Source organism: Chrysemys picta, chromosome 1 (assembly GCF_011386835.1).
Source record: "Chrysemys picta bellii isolate R12L10 chromosome 1, ASM1138683v2, whole genome shotgun sequence".
Lineage (NCBI taxonomy): Eukaryota > Metazoa > Chordata > Testudines > Emydidae > Chrysemys > Chrysemys picta.
In genome coordinates, this window is record NC_088791.1 from 322,535,451 (window position 1) to 322,552,825 (window position 17,375).

The window sequence follows — 17,375 nt, forward strand, 5'->3', positions numbered from 1 at the left end:
GTTTACTTCTACAAGTAAGCAGTTACTCACCCGAGCAGTCCCATTGACTGTTTTTCTTTATTTACTGTCTGATTCACAATCTGAGCGCTAAAGGAAAACAAATGCTAAGCTTGTAAAATATAGTCAAGTAACTTCTTTCTCTGTGGTATTCAGATGAACTGCCTGTATTCTAGGCTGGAGGGTTAGACAGTCAACGGGTTTAATGGGTATAAATTGGGAAGAATTTGGATCTCTGTTTATAAATTTCATTGCAGGCAGATAGTTCTTGGAGTGTATATTTAGTACATTGCATGGAGATACATTGTCGATGAATGCCTGCTGACTAGGTTCAGCGGTGGCCTAGAAGAACTGAAGATGCCATCGCTTGGCTAGATGACTATGCACACGCTAAATAAATGGATATATAGAACTGTAAGGAATCTGTTTCCTCATGTTTATTCCTGTACCACTACTGTTTTCCTTCCCTTCTGTTTTATTCAGCAAACTTGGGGCAAAGAAGGCATGTTTTGTTTTTTGTCAAACTTTTTCAGTCTGGTTTTGGCTTTGCAAAGCCAAACACAGGGGTGGTTCTTCTGATTCAGATTTCCTTTTATCCAAATTACCAGAGTTCACTGGGATGACAAATTCTCATTTGGGCCTATTTTTAGCTTTTACATATCAGTGTGTGTTGCGGAAGGAGCTGGAGAGCATTCAGGACTTTGGATTCTGGTATCCTGGAAATGTTTGTTTCCCCAGATTTTTTATTTTTATTCTTTACTAAAAATCACAGTTTCTTGCCTTCCCAGAATAATTAGGAAAATATACTGAACCCCATCTGGAAAGTTTCCCATTTTCAGTGTTCATGTTTTTTTCAGAAATGCATTCTTGATTTATGTACTTCTAGTGAGATCAGAAGCTCGGAAGATTTGAGGAGACTGTATTATTCTTTTAAGCTTAGGGTCAAATTCTGATGTCCTCACTCAGGTTTTGCTCATTCCTCATGTAACACACTGGCCAAGTGTGTTTGTTCCCCTCTAACACATGGTCCATATAGAGGCAAAGCCTACTACTGCTGCCAGCTAATGGATTTACTCCTTTAGATCAAGTGTTCCATCCATAGTTCCCACCTTATTTCACTCAGCCTTGGCTAAGCTGTGCTACATTCAGAGGGTCTGCACCTCATTGCTAAATCTTGCTTCTTTGATGACCCCTTTGCAGTGGACCTACACAGGCTATTAGGTACCTGGGAACTTTCATACCACTGGAGATGTAAGGTTTTTGACTCTTTACTCCAAGACTTAAATACTGTTCCTACATCAGATCAGCCCCGTTGCCCATTATGAAGAAAAAAAAATCCAAATTCAGTTCTCAGATGCTTGATTATTAAGAACTTATTGGCTGGAGGAAGCCAATAAACTAAATGGGTATTAACAGATGACATGACTTCAGGAAGCTGTCTGAGCACAGACATTTCAGGGAGTTACTTCAGTATGCTAAGTATTATTGCTTGAATCATGGAGTAGACAAGCCATGTTTTATGCCATTCTTGGACACCCAATCTTGAAATTGGAATAAAGAAGTGAAGTCTAATGTCATATATAGTGAAGCTGCCAAGAGTACAATGAAGAAATATCATGTACATGGCAAAGTTAAATGATGTGAATGGTCAACGCTTTGCAGAGTTGCCTACTACATTTCTCCTTGAGCATATGGCTGAGCCATAGGAACTCGCTCGCATTCAGACTGGACAGTGTTTATGGCTTTTTTTCCAGACTGAAGAAGCAAAGTCAGTCAACAGCGGGGAGGAGGGGGAGAACAAGTATTCAGAGCATTTGGAGGCAAAGACAGCTCTGCCTGCAAGAAATGGAAAGAAAAAAGAACCTGTTACTCATGGAATGAAATTATGGTAATTTCACATTCTATTCTTCCATTTGGGAATGTGATTAAGTATAGGATCGACTTGCAAATCATAAAAATACTGAACTGGTATAAGCATAAACTGAAATCTGAACAGACTTTAGAGAAAGGAAATGTGTTTGGCTTGACCTGTTAATACAATGTCAAAATACCTGTTAGTGCCCACCAGGTACTGGAGGCAGAACACCTTCCATTCAAATTAATAGAACTCTTCATACTGTGTGTGAGAGGGAGTGAGGAAGGAGAACTGGGATGGGATGGGAATTACACTTCCATTCACAGTTCATTTATACAGCTCTCAGAAAGCTCACCTCTTTTTCCTGTGACCTTGTGTAGTGTCAAGATTATTTTGCCACTGTCAAATTCTGTCTTTGAGACATACTTTGTGCTTGAATACTTGCCCATAATGTCTCCTGATCAATAAGAACAGTATGCAAGTACCCAAGGCCCACTACACTAATTAGATATAGATGTTCACACTTTGAAATAGGTGTTAAACCTCCACCATAGATGGAAAACAGATGCACATATACAAGTAGGTGTAAATGTTTCATGACCATTGGACACCTTACCCATGACACTTCTCACCTCCTATACTTCAAGGAGTGTTTGTACTAATTGCTTGCTGGTCATGCAATTGGATTGTAAAGAATCCCAGTTTCAAACTGAGACCTTTATGTAAGGTTTTTCTCCCTGAGTTTTCACAGATTTTATGAATGTAGTGTTGTTGCAGCCATGCCGTTGCCAAGATATTAGAGAGACAAGGTGGGTGAAGTAATATATTTTATTGGACCAACTTCCATTGGTGAAAGAGACAAGCTTTTGAGCTTACACAGAGCTCGTATTCAGACCAGAAGAAGATGTATGGATTTTATGTCAGTTAATAATTTTATTAGTAGAATTAAAAAAACCAGTAGTGTCTGGCCTCTCTTTAAAAAAGTGTTGTGTGCACACACACACACAGAAGTGCATGATTGTGGGAAACCAAGTACCTTCCATTTAATTTTTAATGCCAGTCCCTCATCTAAAGTGGTAAACCTCTGGTTGGTTGATAACATTAATGGGAACAACCATTATTTGCACTTTGGGTAATGATATGGCTAACAGATGAAAGTGACATGGATCCAGAGATCAGTGATGTCAAGTTCTTTGCGATGGCATTGTGATGGAAGAGGGCCTGCTTTTGTGATAATTTATGAATACAGTATTGTGACCTGGTTGTAGGGATGTTTACTATATGAAAAAAGTAGGCTGTAGGGAAAAACAAGGCAGGAAATGAGATGATGGCTTGAGATAGCCACCCGTCTGCCTACACTTAAGGGGCTGTGCGAGAACCTTTCATTTTGATGTTCTACCTCCAGCCCCCTGCACAGCTCAAGGAATTGGGTTGAGCAGCAGCAGGGTTCAAGTTTGTGAACATAGGAGGACAATGACCCCAGGTAGGGTCACTCCTTCAAGAGGGGAAGAGACATCTGGTGGAATTAGACTGACCTAAAGCCTGGAGGTTTGGGGTGACACAGGTTATGTCTATATTTGAGCTGAAGGTGTGATTTCCCACTCGTGTAGACAAAGCTGCTGTGACACTTCCCAGGGGACCCTGGGTTGTGAGGCACCTCACCACTACCTGCCCTTAGCATGAGGGAGTCTTGTCCGTGTCTGCTACGGATCAGCTCTCTGAAACCACCAGCCTGTGGCAACACAAGCACTGCCTTCCAGGCCTCTGCAGGCTTCACTCTATTTGAACAGGTAGTGACAGGCACACACCAATCCCTGCGACCTTGGAGCATTCCTTGTAGTATCCCATTCCTTATCCTCAACCACTCAGAGTTACCAGGCCTGCTGTGCCTCAAGGAACAGTACATGCACCAGCTGGTAAGATTCAACTCAGGACACCACTTGGCTTAACATCACAGCATTTAGATACAAGAAAACAAGAATAAGTTTATCAAATACTCACTGTTACCCAAATCTCTGGTAAGAATATTGGAAACAAAGTGTTACATATAAAACAAAATCATAACGTGCTTTCTAGAAACTAAATTTACCTAACGAGTTACCCTCCTGTCTAAACAAGCTTATCTCACCCAACGTTCACTCCAGAATTTTCAACCCAAGGCTGGATACGACCCCTCTTTCATGAAGCAAACACGCTGTCCCTTTATTTCCTAGGTGAAAGGTGACAAGCTGTTTTCTTTGTTCCCCAAATATAATAAAGCAAATCTTTGATGTGCACCTCAAGATAGGGTACTCCTCCCCCCTCCTGTTTGTTTCTTCCTGTTATTTTCTCCCTTTGAAGTATTTACAATCCTTCAATAACATTCAGTACAGATTAGTGATAAAGAGGCCAATTATGAACTATACAATATTTAATTTACATGGAAACAGCCAGCTAGATAAACATTTCTTGTTTGACAGGAAACTTGTTTTTCACCTTTCTTGACGACCAGTCCCTAGACACAGACCTTACAATTTTCAGTGTATATACATAACTCCATACAGAACATTCGTATATACATTTCTCAGAGATAATGATGACCAGTGTGACACTGGCTTTTATTTGAGATCTTTCCGGACATTCTTCAGTGAACTTGCCTGTACGTACGAGTCTCAGGAGATTCCTGTAACCCCTACGCACTGAGAGATTCTTGGGTCACAGCTGCACTAGCTCCGCTTGAGCTAGTGCCTAAAGACAGCAGTGTGTCTGCAGCAGCACGGCAGCCACTCAAGCCTGACCCCTGAGTATGCACTTGGGTGGCCTGAGCTACCACCAAGGCTGCCATGGACACACTGCTATTTTTAGGTGCTAGCTTCAGCACAGCTAGTGCTGGGAATCACATCTCCCGGCTCACATGTCGATGTATCCTCAGAAAGGGAGGGCCTGCTTGTGGTTTGTACCAAAGGATGGTAAGCCTCTGGGTAAGGCAGACATACATATAGACCTTTTGTTGTTCTAAAATCCTTTCTCTTAAGTTGTTCTTTATTACTATTGTTAGGATTAAACAATACTTTTGTTTAAGAAGGCTGTCTGGTCACTGTATTCACCATGGGTCTGGTGGTGAATACAGAACTGAACCCAACTGGACCTGCAGGGTAAGCACAGTCGATACATAGGGTTCTGTAACCCAGGGCCCAATCTAAGAGTGGGAGAATCATGTGAGTCTACTCCAGAAAGGATAAAGGCCTGAGGTCTGCTACCGGTGGGCTGCACTCAGAGATCAGGGAGGGGTCAGAGATGCAGCTCTCTCTGTAACTGTGACTGGTATAATAGTATGAGTAACAGTTACAGGAATTGAAAGGGGTGAAAACCTCACACAGAGTCAAACTCAACAACTTCTGAATGTTACTCTCTAACAACTATGACCACTAAAAAGGGGAAGGAAGAGGCGGCAATTTTTATAAATGTTTCTTTATTAAATGGATCAATCCTATTTATGCTTTTCAAAACATGAACTTCTGTACATTTTTGGAGACACCGAGAAGGTAGGGGATTAAGGGAACAGGTCAAAGCTATGGAAATGTGTGCAGCTACCTGCTTCCTCTTCCATCTTTAGAGACGAGAGGTGTTCCTGGCATTTCCAAGAATAGAAAAGGGTGTTAGAATTTACTGGGAAAATGAATTTGAGTCAAATGTTAAATTTGCTGGGCTATTTGTCATGGAGCGGCCGCCATCTGTTTTAACTTTGCAGCTGCTTTCATTACTCAGTGGCTATTTTCCCCCTTGATGTATCTGATGTAACTCCCATTAACATAAATTAAAATGATATTTTCACATCAGATGGAGTCTAGATCGCAAAGATTGGGAATGACAGCTTTAATGTTTCCTGCAAAGTAATCTGGGGAAGGCTGAGCTTAGTCCCACTAACTACTCCTCCCCCCCCCCCCCCCGTTAATATATTCAGGCACTTAATCTCTTAGTAAAAATTTCTATTTTCAGAACCACCGTACCTTTACTCAGAGGGGAGAAATGCATTACATTTTACATTGTGTTTGATTTAACCTACACTAGGATTTACACAGTTAATAAAATATGAAGTAATGTATAATTTCCTCTGGGGCAGTCTTGAAAACGTGCCTTGAGAGAGAGAGAGAATAATTCTGGAAACACTTTACGGTCATCTGAATGCAGAGGACCAGGAAATATTAATAAATAGATTTGGTCACATTTTGCAATAAAGTAATTATTCAAATTAGTCTCTACTTAATTAGGTGCCAAAGTCATTTCTGTTTCTATATCTCTTTTCATTGAGGCCTAGTTAAAATCATAATACAGATAGGATTAATTTTCAACATGCCAGAAAATGTGTGCAATTTACCTATCAATCTATTTATATTAGGTTATAAGCAGGGATGTGTTATGTTTACCACTTGCGACTTAATTGCAAGTTGTATTAAAAACTTGTGTAAATATAGTTGACAATATCCACTTCCTTAAAGAGACATTTATCAAGTAATTTTGACCTCAAATTTAGGTTTTGAGTTTAACAAAACAAAACTACAAATATTTTTATAAAATTCAGTGTTACTAGAAAAGTTCTCATGATTTATTTTTTAAAAAGTGATACTATTTTTTTCTTTGGATTTATATATTTCCCAACTGTGTTTGCAACCCAAATGCTGCAACTTTGTATTATTGCAGCTAATATGAGAAGCTCATTTAGTGCAACTAATTAGGAACAAGAGAAACTGTGACTAGTTCTACATTCATCATTGTCTGTCTGAGCTAAATGAAGTGCAAAAAGTAGGCAAGTAGTATACATGTGGGAAAGTTAGTTTTTAATATCTCTATTTTAATCACCTAGGATTTAGCTATTAACATAGATAAGTGATTTGTTTTTAAATATTCTTCTGAAGCTGAGTATTCTTTAAAGATAATGGAAATATCTTCTAAAAATGTTTCCTTTTACCTGCCCACACCTGCATTCAGGGTCTCTGTGAAATTTTTGTAACAATTGAGATAGCACAAATACTTGCATTACACAGAGCAGAGAGTTTCCCTGCATTCTTCAGACCAGTGGCCCTTAAATGTTTACATATTATGAGCCACTTAAGACTAGAACCTCTGCTAGAGCAACTCCCTTTCCAACCTACTGATTCAGTTTTCCCTATTGCAAATATACTATTTAGTTTAATGAAAAAAATATGAAGACCTCATTATGAAGACAAGATCAATATAACCTCTAATGCAATGCATGCTACTCTTGTTTCCATTCTCCTAGTTTATTCATTTGGTCTTTATTTCCTTTTCCCTGACTTTAGGAAATTACATTTATTAGGACCAATTCTCTCCTAGTCTAATAGACACCGGACCCCACTGCTTCAAACTCTCCAAGTCTCTTTGCAGTTTGGTAGGATCTTCCTGTATATGCCACTCCTCCAATTTTGGTGATCATGGTTGAATTTACACTTACCATCCCCAAAACAAAAACAAAATCAGAACAACCAAAAAAACCCCAACACAGCCAACCAACCAAAAACTGGCTGAGAGAGGCATGAAACAGTTGTGTAGATCTTGGGATTTTTAGATGGTTTTTAGCAACAGAGGGTTTGCTAAAAACTTGCATCTGAAGAAGTGAGGTTCTTACCCACAAAAGCTTATGCTCCCAATACTTCTGTTAGTCTTAAAGGTGCCACAGGACCCTCTGTTGCTTTTTACAGATTCAGACTAACACGGCTACCCCTCTGATAGATGGTTTTTAGTTGATCAAAAAATAATCCAGTAATTCTTGAAAACTGATATGCTGCCATTTGGACAGAAGCAGCACTGGCCTACCAGTAGCCCACAGACTATGTACCACAGTTTCAGAAGCAGCATGGTTTAGAAGTTAGGATACAGGAGACCATCTCTATTTCTGGTTCTGCCATTGGCCTATTCCATCATCTTGGACAAACCACTTCACCTCTCTGTGCCTCTTTTTCCATATATGTTTAAAAACAAAACACCCCCTGGGGATAATGATACTTCCCTTTTGTGAAGCTGTCTGAGAACTATAGATGAAACATGTTATACAAAAGCCTGTTATTAATAATCTGTTCAGACGGTTTTGGCTGTTAGTGACAAATGCGGAACCTTGAATTCAGATCTTGCTGGGTAAGTCTAGAAGGAGATTATTTTCAAATTACCATTATTTTGGTTAGTCTGTCTTTAAAGTCTACACATGCATTCCGTAAATATTGAGGGATTTTTCTACTTTTTAGATTTATTTCAGAGATGGCTTTGTATCAACCCCCCAGATCTGCTGAACACACAGAACTTTGGAGAAATTCAGATCTGGAACCAGACTTTGAAATTCTGGCTCATTTTTAATTTAAAAGCTGTAGAGCTTTTCCAGTTTTCAATAAAACCACTAAATCTGTTGCCTAAATACCCTACTTTGATATCTTTTTTGCATCCAAAGAGAACAGACTAGACCAACTTCCTTTACCATCACGCCGATAATGCCTTTTCTCAGACTGTTCAATTCCTCTTACTTTATATCCTGGTACATAGTACCCCAGATGCCAGAGGCAGAAGTACTTTGATCTCAGGCCATGCTCAGGTTAAGTTATCAATAGATGCCCTGTGCTTACTCTACATCTAGTGGTCATGGCATATTAATATGAACTTTGCAGGTTCTCGGCTTTACATCTGTGGACAGTGAAAACAGTTTAAAGAAATGAACACAGTTCAGTCCTGTGATCCAGTCCTGTTGTGGGAAATGGCTAAAGCTGCCCACAGGAGGGCTATGATCGTCTAGTCTCAATGAAGAGGAAACAATTAAACCTCAAACTGTTAAAGCTCAAGAGGAGAATTAAGGAGCTGTAGCAACAATTTAAAAAAAGCCACTCAGCTAAGATTAAAGGAGAATTAAAAGCAGCAGGGCCTGCCTTCTACCAGATTTTAAATCAAAGATTTGTTTGATACTTCCTACTAAGAATTGTGTATTTGAAGGCCACATAGACCAAGGTAGAAAAATGCTTTCGAAGTTCATCAAAGGATAATATTTTCCATCCCTGTATTTACAGATGGGCCCAAACCAGAACTCCAGATCCATGAACACCTGACAACTTTGACAGGTTTCAGAGTGGTAGCCGTGTTAGTCTGTATCACCAAAAACAACGAGGAGGTGCCACATAGTTGTTTTGACAACTTTGAGGAGTTTGGATCTGAACTCCAAGGATCAGGCCCATCTCTACCTGTAATGAGCCAAACACTTTGCCAGAAACAATCATGTGCAATGGGCATTAAAGGAAAGCAGCAATGGGATACATAAAATAGCTTTCAGTCACTTAATTCACTGCAAAGCATGACTAAGTCACTAACATATTTTATAAATGACAACTGGGAGAGGATTTTTCAAAAGCTCTCAACATTGGCCTTACTCTGCTCCTATTGAAATCAATTAGCACTTTAACACTGATGTAAATTCAGAGCAAAATTAGGTCCTTGCCAGTTGTATAACTTCCACGGCCTGCAGTGGGAACAGTGGTAGGCCAACGCTGAATGCTTTTGAAAAATAACCCACTTAAATATGAAAAAATGAAGCAAGTAGGATCTGTGTTGTGAGCTTGAGGACATGTGCCAGGACAAGAAGATCAGAGCTGCAGGCAGAGGTACAAAGAACAGCAGGAGAATTCCAAAGAGCTCTTGTGGAATTCTCCTGCTGATATGAGCACCTCTGGTTGTAGCTTCCTGTCTTGATTTCTGTCATTAGCTTATATTTTTTGTTGGGAATTGTCATTAAAATGGCAGCTCATGTGGATTAAATGGCTGCCCATTTCGTATCAGTGGAGAGTTTGAAACATTTTCTCATTTTTTAAGACATAGTTTTGTAATTTCCTGGTTTCATTTACCTTTTCTGATTAAGTGCATTTTCTACAGTTATCTATAGCAATAGTAAAAATTACAGTAGTAGTCCTTTGAAAATTATCAGTAAGTTTCCTTTAAGGATTCTAATAACATTTTTACATTAATGGACACGAGAGGGGATTGGTTAGAAATTTAAGCATCTGGTATTTGGGACTTGGCAATATCCTTGCAAACTTTCATGAGCTATACCTGAATCTTGTGCAGCTTACTGTTGGGGCTGTGGTGTCTTTCAGAACAGAATTTAAGAAGTTCAGATCTGCACTGGTTTGCATTGAAGTCCAATATAGTTTTTGGTAAGAGATGATGTTTATCATAGTGTTCATGGTCAGAATTTCCTCTCCCACCATTGTGCAATGTTTTCTGCGTTGGTTGTACTCTTAGTTGCTGCATTCTCTGTAAAGGCAGTTACTCATGTATATAGGTTTTAATGCACATCAAGTTCCTTTGGGATGAAAAGCATATGTAGATAGATTGAACTGAACTATGATGAGTATTCATCAGGGGTAGGTTAGATTCCTAAATAATGACAAAATGAAGCAGAGCTAAACATGTAAGATTCAGGGATAATTCTTATTTCCAGAGATGAGAAGGGAACACCATAGATGGGCATAACCCTATGATATTGGTATGTTTCCTAATATTTTACCAATTATCTTCTAGAAAATGGGGAAACATGGGTTTATGTTTTGGGAAAACACATGCCCCTGTGTTGGAAGGCACTTAGGACACATTGAAAATCTCATTGAAGTCTTTCAATTGACTTAGACAGGTCTTTGTTTAGCACCTTTAAGGAGTTAATACTGTAGGTCTCACTACACCTAGGAGTAGTGCTGACTGTGTTACTTCTGGGTTATTCCTAATAAAGCACTTACCTCTGTTATGACCACATACCTCTCTCTTCTCTATGCTCCTGACTGCATGACACAGTATTACACCCCCAATGAAGCTATTACATTACTGAAGAAAGTAAGCACTAAGAAGCCTTTATTTTCAATAGTGGCAGGTATCAAACTAGTTGTTTACAATTGTTTTGCTTTTTGCTACATGGAATTGCTTTGAACTTGTCACTTGATTTCTTCAGTATGTTGGCATTCTGAAATTAACATAATGATGCCTTTTATATAAAGTAGTCATTATTACTGTTCATGTTCCTTTTTACTTTATACTTATTTACCATTGTTTCATAGTGTAATGTTTTCTTCCTGTGATCTGATAGAAATTGTTGAGCCATCACCTTAATAACACTAATTAATTTGAGAGAACAACTAAAATTTAAATGTCTGAGTCAAATATGGTAGAACTTAGTTTTAGTCAATTTTTTTTTCAAATAACCGCCATAGGTTTGCTCTTTGCTAGTAAGTACTAAGCAAAGGTATTACTTACTGACTGCCCATAACAGTGTAACCCACACACCTCCTGGGTGTGGTGCTCTGTCCAAGGCTGGTGCAACCCATTAGGCAACCTAGGCGGTCGCCTAGGGCACTAACATTTGGGGGGCAAAAAAGCTGGCGGCGCTCCTGGCTCTGTCCCATGTAGTGGCACTGAGAGCACTTAGAGAGAGATTAATGAGTCTGCTCTACAGCCTTAGTTAAGAGCCATATGGCTTTTAGCTCATTCAGTAGAGGCTCATGCACTAAGCTCCGGAGGCCCAAGGTTCAATCCTGCCTGCCGATGACTGGGGTCTGTCGGCGTTAAAACAGTGCACCTTATTTTCTATTTTTTTCATAGTCATTGTTCTGTGGAATTTGATTGTGGCGATACTGGGCAATTTGAATTCCAGAGATCCTAATATGAACCCAAACTTACAGCTTTACTGTAGTTTGGCTCTTCCTCTTCATCTGTGCCAGCACATTAGCCCCAATCAGTATGCAATGCCCTACGGGCAGCAGAATTCCCTTTCTGATGCAAACATATCTGATATAGTGAGATGAAAACAAAGATGATGTCTGGCTAATTACACTGCATGGTGCATGGATGTTATTTTCTTTATTTTTTTATTTGAATCTCATGTCAAAGTATCTTTTTAAGATATCTAATGGAGGTGATAAGTATGAGACATATGATATAGGTAATTCCTAATCATTCTAAATACCTTATCATGGAAGCTTGTTGGAAAATTTCTGTTGACACTAATTTAAACCAAAAACCAGAAATATGTTTTGGCAAAAATGTGAAAATTGTACAGCTGCTGATGTTTGTATATTACTCAGGTGCTTGCACACTTAGGTATTTACACTGGTGCTGCGATTAATCACCAGGAGTGGTTATGTCGATGCAAAATGCAGTGCATCGCTAGTAGCTATCCATGTACGGCCTGCACTGCCACCTGACTCAATGCCTTGTGAATATTCAGTGTTTTTTGTGGGATACCAGCGATTTGCCTAGGGACTTCTGGGAGCTGCCACTTTCTCCAACCCATAATAGTTTTAATAACCCATATTTTCTCTGCTTTTTAAAAACTCTTTCACTCTTGTGCGATGCTTTTAGTTCTCCACCATTTCTCTGACAGAAAGATGGACCCTTCAGAGCACAGGTCTCATGAGAATTGTTAATACAGGACATATGGTACTCCTGTATCTCCAGAGCTCGAACGAGTACTGCTACAACTGGGATTTCAATGAGGAAGATGCAGAGATGTTCAAGCACAATAACTGGATGCTTATGGACATAATTAAAAAAAGCCAGATTGCTGCTGGCATTCACTGAGCGGCTCCACACAGTGTTTTACTGCTTCTGGGTCCTAGAATTGAGCACTGATTGGTGGAATCACATCATGCTGTGGATTTGGGATCACAAGCAGTGGTTGCAGAACGTTTGGATGTGAAAGGCCACGTTCCTAGATCTGTGTGCTGAGCTCACCCCAGACCTCCAGAGCAGGGACAATAAAATGAGCTGCATTGACAGTGGAGAAACAAGTGGCAATCACACTCTGGAAGCTTGCAATGCTACATTGAGGTAGGTTAGTGGGCAATCAGTTTTGGATTTGGAAGATCCACAGTGGGGGCTATTGTCATCGAAGACCATTAAGCAGCTCCAGCTGCACAAGACTGTGACTGTCGGTAAAGTACAGGAAAAAGTGGATAGATTTGCAGCAATGGGATTTCTGAACTGCAGTGGGGTAATAGCACACAATCTGTATTCTGGCACCAGCCCACCTTGCCACACAGTACATCAACAGAACAGAATACTCTTCCACGGGTATGCAAGTGCTAGTGGATCACCAGGAATGTTTCCCTGATATCAGCGTGGGGAGTTGAGGGAAGGTGCAGGACGCTCGCATCTTCAAGAACACAGGACTTTTCAAAAAGCTGCATGCAGGGATGTGCTTCTCTGAATGGTGGATTTCCACTGGCAATGTCAAAATGCCAATAGTGATTCTGGGGGATCCAGCCCATCCTTTGCTCCTCTGGGACATGAAGCCATACACTGGCCACCACGACTCAGCAGGCTCAGAATGACTCTTGAAAGTACTTTTGGCAGATTAAAGGTAGGCTGGCACTGTTTGCTCACTAGATTGGATCTTGATAAGAAAAATATTCCCATGAGTATAGCTGAATGTTCTGTACTGCATAATATCTGTGAGGAGGAGGGGGAAAGGCTGTTGCCAGTGTGGCGGGGCAAGGCGGATCAGCTGTCTGCTGAATTTGACCAGCCAGACACAAGGGTTATTAGAAGAGCCTGGTGTGGAGCTATGCTGCTGAGGGAGGCCTTAAAAGACCATTCTGACAGTCAGACACAGTAGTGTTGTCTGATGCATTTATGAAACACTGAGATTAAATAAGGGTGGGTCTTTGCCTCCTGCTTTGAATCTGCAATGCTTGGACAGACTAATAAAGAGAGTCTGAGTTTCCAAAAATAGAACTTCATTGTGTGCAAAGAAACAGGCAACACAATTACAATTAAAACAAACACATGAAGTTAAAATATTTTTACTGACACTATAGCAGAAGAATCGTACTTTGCAATCCCAAGTAAAAATGGAAATAAACAGTGAATATTTATGTCTATGTATCTAAAAACTATGATAATGTAGGTTGTGGCTACATATACACTGAGATGTAGTTTTCACAGCTTGGTGTATGTGTTGCTGCTGTTCTCATTGTCTAGTGTGGAGTGGTAGGGGTAACGAATGATGTACACCATGTTGCAACCTGGTATGTTGAGGGGGTGTAGGGAGCGAGGGCCAGGGAGTTTCCAAGGATTGGAAAGCTGCTGAGTCCAGGGTCACTGGGCACATTGATCAATAATGCTCCGCAACATCTGAGTTTGTTGCCTGAGCAAACCCATTACGTCCTGGTGCATTTCCAAATGTACCTCTTGGCCCTTCCCCCTCTTCTGCAGCAACCACTCTGTCCATTCTCACATCTTCTCCATGGTCCTGTTCAAATGGCCCCTCTAATTCCTGTGTTCATAGTCCAAGGCTGTAGAGGATTGCAGAGTTTTGCAGAACATTTCCTCCCTAGTACTCTTCTTTCTCCTCCTGAGCTGGGTCAGGCATTCAGAAGGCACCGTTTCAGGCCACCACACCAGAGGCTGCTGATTAAAACAGACAGCTACGTCATTATATTTACAGTCTCCACAGCAAGGGAAAGATACGTCTCAAAATTCCCTTACTTTATTCCCATTAATACGTTTAAGAAATGCTAACTGTCACTTTACTTTGGAGCGCCTCACTATAGCACCACTTTGCAGCTCCAACCATGGTGAATGGGAAGGAAGGAGGAGTCCTGTTACATGGAAACTAATGCTGAGTGCCCCTCTCCATATGGGTGTATGGAAAGTGCACTAAATATTGGTACTGTTTTCACCGGTGGTGGTGATTTTAGCCAATATCTCATTCCTGATGATGGACAAAGGCACAGAGAACTAACTGCTACCGATGACCCGAAGCTTCCTTGGCTTGGGTGCTGCTAGATTGTTTGCTGCAATGCTGCCAACTGAACTCATCACAGAGTGGCACGGGAAAATCTCCTCTTGCAGTGGAGGAAACAAGGCTGTATTCCCTAGAAATCTTCAGGAGAGGATTATGGAGTATTTCCATCAGCTACATCGAGATCTCTCAAGAGAATAAAAGCGACATCCCTGCTTAGATAATGTAATACACCTGGCCCTCTGCCTAGCCCAACAAGCCAAAGAAATGAAAAACAGATGCCAACTATACCTCTGTTTGTTCTACCTCTTCCCAAGCACAGGATGCTTATCTGATGTGGATTGTGTAATTGGATTGCCATACTACTCTTTTTGAATTTATTCCCATGCTTTTATTTTCTAACTTTATATCAGTAAAACAATCAAAAGTCACTACTCTTGTTCTCTAAACTTGTGGGTGGGATAGGCAACCTTCTTAAATGGAAAGAAATGGCAGGAGGAAGAAGATGAGGTTTCAGGGAAATGGAAAGGAAAAAAATCTATTATAAGGAATAATGTATACATGCTTCCCCAAGCTCCCTTCCCCTTCACCAGCAGGCTTATCTGCACTCACCCGTTGGGACTGATTTGACTCTACCAGAGTTTCAAACAGTTCCTGGCTCATGGCATGTTTAGAGTTTTCTGCCACATCTCCCCCGGCTACCTCTTTTTCCTCCTTACTGGCCATGGCAGGAGTCTCCACCTCAGTCTCCTCTGCTGCATCCACAGTCATCTGTGGGGAGTCCCTGCCAAGTATGGCATGGAGTTCATTGTAAAAGCAGCAGGTTGGTGGGGCAGCACCAGATTTCTTGTTGCCCTCCCTCACCTTGTGGTATGCTTGGTGAAGTTCCTTCATTTCACATGGCGTTGCTGTGCATTCCTGTGCAATCTGCTCTCTAGATGTTGACATTTCTCTGGTTGTTCCGTAGCTGTGCTTGCAAAACCTCTTTTCCTCACAGGGTGAGGAGATCCATGATTTCTTGCCTGCTTCTGGCAAGAGCGCATCTAATAGATCTCTGTGTGCATGGAGCTGGCATGGTCAGATGCACTTAACAAAGGTGAGAGCTGGTAGGTGAAGGAAAAGGCATTTTAAAAACACACACATTTTTTAAAGGGAGGTACGGGCGGCAGGTTTCCAGTGTCTGTGACCCAGAGGCAACAGAGTTTACTGTTGTGGGGATAGGGGCATTTTGGGTCAGTTGCTGGAAGACTGTTAGGCTCAATGCAACTAATGCAATGTCTACATTATAGGTCGACCATGGCTCTGTGTCACTGTAACAGGGTGCTTACATTAGTGGGAGACAAATTTTGGTGTCGACACATGCACAAGTAGGTTCACAGAAGTTGACCTGACTTTGTAGTGTAGACCAGGCCTCATTCCTTACTGTCAGAATTAGCCAATAAAATAGAGGCTCATAAGAGAGGTTTTGCAAAAGTTTGCAACACCATTGCCATCCATTATTTAGGTCCTGATCCTGAAAAGTGATGATCCATTGGGTAGACACCTTTTATGCCTGCATGGAGACGCAATGCACTTCATATTACAGGAGTTAAACATTTGTCAAATAAGTATGTACGTGAAAGTAGAATAAGGACTAAGACATATTCATATATACTAGCGAAATATTCCAAAGAACAATATAGTATTTGAAAAACTTGAAAAACTTGGAAAATATATATATATATATTGTGTGTATATATGTGGGTATATAGGGAGAGAGTGGTTAATGCCTTCCTATCTATCTCTAACATTAAAAATGCAAACAACTCTAACTCTGCAAATAACTTGAGGGAGACGATATTCTCTTCTCACTGCATATAATGTTTACATAAACATAGTTTAGTTGTTAAATACAAGCTTGCTGTGCCTCAGTAAGAACCACACACTGTTTCCTCTAGCAGGGTGGTTTCTGTTTGGATGAGAAATTGTTGACAGAGTCAGGCTATTTTCTTGGTATTATTTATCTTATAGATAGACCCAAATCCTCTTTCCCTCAGTAGCCGTATGAACAAACTGCATGCAGGCAGACATCTGTTACAAAACTCCTAGCTAAGGCACCCCAGCCCTGTCCCAAGAAGCAGCTGTCCTCTTGCCTCTGCTTCTTCTATAGACTCTCAGCTCACTGGACACCGTATCCTTCCAGAGGCTGCACAGAACTCAATCTTGCCCACCAGTTAACACACAGCCTTTTCCCACTCATAAGCCCCTGCGATCGGAACCTAGGAAATCCTGTTGGCTACACGCTCTCTCTCTGTCACATGGGCTGGTCAGGCGGCCTGAGCCTTAGCTCCTTTTTTTCTGTTCACCTGTTCTTCACTAGAGTAGCGCCTCAGCTGAGTGCTTTAACCCACCCCGCCCTTTCCCTTAGTGAAGTTATATTCCTTGCATCAGTGACCCCAGTGCATGGAAATCAATTATAAATAACTTTCCATGGCACTCCAGGACCCAAATGCCTACATAATCTGTAAAATAGTTACATTTTATTAATGACTGACTAATGGTTAAAAAATCCATAAGCAACATCTCTGTCAAAAACACATTCGGATAAAGCAATGTAGTGGTTTAATAACACACAGAACAAAAACAAAATAGTTCAGATAAATCAGGCCTATCAGCTGTTTACTCATGAACAGTCCCCACCACATTTCCTGGAGTTGATAACTCCCAGTTTATATATGACTCCTTCCCAAATTTCTGTGATTCCTGAGCAGCATCCGAATCATG